General features: G+C 56.4%; 1 protein-coding gene across 4 annotated transcripts in view; it reads right to left on the bottom strand.

The window, feature by feature from the left end:
• The window catches only part of LOC101759059, a 7,605-nt gene extending 6,750 nt beyond the window's left edge, over positions 1-855 (bottom strand). The window contains exons 1-2 of one of the 4 annotated variants that reach the window (XR_002677274.1): positions 383-767; positions 166-268 (exon numbers count right to left, since the gene is read on the bottom strand). The gene's annotated coding sequence lies outside the window, so the exon portion shown is untranslated. Of the gene's footprint in view, positions 1-22; positions 269-382 lie in introns of those variants that run through there. The other 3 variants (XR_002677273.1, XR_001163820.2, XR_001163821.2) reach the window with 3 other exon arrangements.
• Between the last annotated feature and the right edge of the window lie 3,205 nt (positions 856-4,060).

Here is a 4,060-nt window from a genome sequence, read left to right as displayed (position 1 = left end):
TAGTCTACGTTTAATACTCCTAATTAGTATCTAAACATTCGATGTGACGGGTGCTAAAGTTTAGCAAGTGGAAGAAAACAGGCCCTAAGCGAGACAAAATATTTATCAAGGTTGATGTGTTCAGGTTTCTTTTTTGAAATGAGATGTATTCAGAATATTCTCCACCTTTACTAGCGATTAGTTTGGAGTCAGATCTGCAGCGATGCCATGTTTCCCGCCCATTTCAGAGGAGCTGCTCGGTTGCTCTCAAAGAGGAATTGCAGATTAACTAAAACAGCCAAGCAGATTAACTAAAGTCCACAAGATTTGATCCAAAAATAAGGCAAGCAGAAACTAGCTTTCACAGCAAAACGAACACTGAAGACAGGGAGAGCAGACGAACCTGCTACTGCTAGGCTGCTAGTGCCACGGCACGAGTGGAAGGCAAGCTGGAAGCAGCTCAGCTAAGGCCATCAAGGTGTCCAATCGCCTTGCCCATCTGCGGCAGCGACAGCAGCAGCAGCAGGTCGCCGAGCGTGGCGACGGAGAGGTGTGAGCTAGATGCAGATTGCAGACGCTCTGCATCTCATATTCTCATTTGAGCCGGAGCTAGCACGTTGACTCGAGAGTCTCCCCATCCTCCTCGCCGTCTAAATAACAAGTGGATAATGCGTGCGGCATCACTCTGCACCAGACATCACTGTGGGCGGCTCAGTGCAAATGCACAATGCCTCCACCTATCAGAGGGAAGAAACGCCTTACTGTAATCCTGCTCGTTTTACGAGGGCATCTACGGTTAATCATTTGGCGATAGGGGCTAAACAACGTTGTACTAGGAACGACCAGTAATTTTTTTCTCTCGAGGGACGAACCAGTAGTTTTTTTTTTTTTGAGTGCACCGTCGACCCAATCCGTGCTAGCCGGTTGTATTTCCTCCTCTTCCACGGGGCGAAGTGTTTTTACAGCGTGAAGTACTGGAGGGGCCGATTGGTAGCTTGTATGGATCTCTAGCCAGGCTGGTGGACTGCAAGTAGCTATGTTTGGTAGCTGGTTGGAGTTTTGGGCCAGGGCCCCGAGATGAAAAAGGCACCGGTAACCTCTCAACCACCCACAGGCAGCGGTCGGTCAACGGATGGCGGTGGCCGCGACGGCGCGCAATGGCCGTGCCGGCGCACGGCGGATGGGGCCCGCAGCCGGCAGCGGCGATGGGCGCGGGCTGCGGCGGCTCGAAGCAGCCGCGGCGGACGGCGGGCCACGGCGGAGGCGCCGCATCTCAAGCGGCCGCGGCGTGCGGTGGCGGGCGGGGTCGCAGTGGCAGCCTGGTCGAAGCGACCGCGGCGCGCGGCTGGTGGCGCGAGCGGCGTGCGCGTGCGAGGTTCCGCGGCAGGCGGGGCAGCGAGCGGCAGGCGTGAGCAAGCAGCCGCCGCGGGCGGCTTGGGCGAGCCGAAGCAGCAGCGGCAGGCCGCGGAGGGCACACGGGCAGGCGTCGCCGGCGCTAAGCCTCAGGTTCAAGCTCTAGCACCATATACCCGAAATTCCAAGGGAAGCGTCGACGATTTCGAGGGAAACACCAGCCCAAATAGAGCCAGTGGAAGAACAAGAATTGAAGGAAGAGAATGTGCCATTAATTCCTTTGGAATCGGCGGGCAAGCACGAGCATGAAGACAAAAGCCGAGGAAACAGAGCTCCTATTGGAAGAACATGTGAAAGAGCAGAGGAGAGAGGATGTGGAGGAGGCCGCGATGGCTCGAAGCAGCAGCGGCGCGGCAAAGCGGGCGGGGGGCCAACGGCGGCGGTGCGAAGCCGCGAGGAGCGGAAGCGACGGCGAGCTCGTCTACGTCGGCAGCGGCGTCGGTGGATGGGTAAGCCTACCGTAGACTTTGTGCAAGGTAAACCTACCAGCGTGTCCAAGCTACCAAACATGATTTGAGAAGAGCCTGGCCCATCTCTACAGATAAAAACGAAACCAAGTAAAAACGTCGTAAGTCTTTTGCCTTTCGGTCCGTCGGCGCTACTCGGTGTACGCGCCGTCCGTCGCCGTGAATCGCGGCGCCGGGAGCCACATCACCCTACGATCGAAGGAGAGGACCTACCTGCGCACGAATGTCCCTCACCGCGAGCCGCCGATCGTAGGCCCTTAGATCGCACTGTTCCTTCTCCTCTCTTCTTCCTCGCGCCTCCTACCCTCACATCGATCCCCTCCGCCGCCACCACACGTCCACCACTAAATCCACAGCCGCGTCCTCCATCATCGTCCAGCCACCGTCGCCATCGCCTGTTGCGGCCGTGCCACTGGAGGGAGGCAAAAGGTGCGGGGCGGAGGACGAGGGAGGTGCCGCGGCGGGTGCGGCCGGGCCAAGGTGGCGGCGGCGGAGCCGAGGGAGCTCTAGGACCCGTTTTCTCCCATCGTGATCCATCAGCGGCAGGCCAGCTCCGCACGGGCTCGGCTCGACGCCAACGGCATCAACAGCACAAACCCACGGAGCCGCAGAGGGTGGCGCACGCCCGGCGTGCCGGAGAAGCGGGCGTTGAGATGGTGCACAAGGACGCCGTCCGCCAACTCCCCGATGACGAAGACCCTGCCCGGGTTAGCGAGCTCGGCCAGCCAGGGGTCAGCATCGTCGGCGTCGGGGAAGGGGCAGGCCTGGCCGCGGAGCCAGAGGAGGACCGCTGTGGCGGTGTCGATGGCGACCGGCAGACGGTGCTCGGGCACAAGGCGTAGCCGGCAGAGAGGACGAGCGTGTCGCCCCCCGCGGTCAGCCTGGTGCAGGCCGCGTGGAAGTGCGGTGTCACGTAGGAGTTGGTGCAGAAGCTGCCGCCATGGAAGGTGACCACGACGGGGAGCTGGCCTGCACACGCGGAGGCCCAGGTTGAGTGCGGCGTCGTAGTGGTGCTGGTGGACTAGATCTCGTCGTCTTCAGCCTGGATGCTGGTGCTGCTCTTGGCAGTCGCGCTGTGAGCTCATTGGGAGGTCGAGGATGAAGTTCCCCGCACCGAAAAACCCTTCTCTCCCATCGGGCACTGCAGATCTGGCGGGGGATGAGAAGGACGACCGAGCAACTGCAGCGGATAGCGTAATTGAGAACGGCGGCCTCAGCCCACAGCGGCACCGCATCGGCATAGGAGTGCGGCCTGGAAGACCGTCGGCATGGCCTGTGTGCATATCCCCGCCTCGCTGCAGCCATGGCTGGCACGCCAGCGCCAGTGCGCAGGACGGCGTGGGTGCGGGCACCTCACCTGGCAGCAGCGTGTCCCTCGCACGGCAGCATGGGGGCAGCTGCAGCGAAGCAGTACTAGCTTCATCGGCCGGGAAGCGGTGGAGGCCGGGTAGCAGCAGCTACGCACGGCGAGCGAGCAAAGGTGGGGAACAGAGCAGGTTAGCGTGGTTGGACTAGCGGCATGGAGACTGAGGGGGTGTTTGGTTCCACGGACTAAAAGTTTAGTCCCTATCACATCGAATGTTTAGATACTAATTAGGAGTATTAAATATAGACTAATTACAAAACCAATTGTACATATGGAGGCCAATTCGCGAGATGAATCTATTGAGCCTAATTAATTCATGATTAGCACATATTTACTGTAGCTGTGTCAAATCATGGACTAATTAGCTTAATAGATTCGTCTCGCGAATTAGCCTCCATCTATGCATTGGTTTTATAATTAGCTCATATTTAGTCCTCCTAATTAGTATCTAAATATTTGATGTGATAGGGTATGTGGAACCAAACACCCTCTGAAGATAAGGAAGGTTGAACGGATAAGGTAGGAAAAAAGGAGAGGGGAAAAAGAAAAGGAGAAGGGAAAAATATAAATTAATTTAATTATACTCATTAATCATTTGTTATTTTATATAAAATCTATAAATTGAACCGCGACTTAAAATTCATCTGTACCATAGAATCACAGAGTATATTTTTGATATTTTTTTAATGTATAAAGAAACATGAGATATATATTTTTCAAAACGGCTTCAGCTCCATCACAGAAGCCACTCCATTAGAGGAGTCACAGCCAAAGGAGCCAAACCTCTTCCAAATAGGCCCTTCGTTTCCTCGCTTGGCGATTGGATTAGATTTGA

The sequence above is a fragment of the Setaria italica genome, chromosome IV, assembly GCF_000263155.2.
Source record: "Setaria italica strain Yugu1 chromosome IV, Setaria_italica_v2.0, whole genome shotgun sequence".
Taxonomy (NCBI): domain Eukaryota; kingdom Viridiplantae; phylum Streptophyta; class Magnoliopsida; order Poales; family Poaceae; genus Setaria; species Setaria italica.
This window is presented reverse-complemented; position numbering and strand designations above follow the sequence as displayed.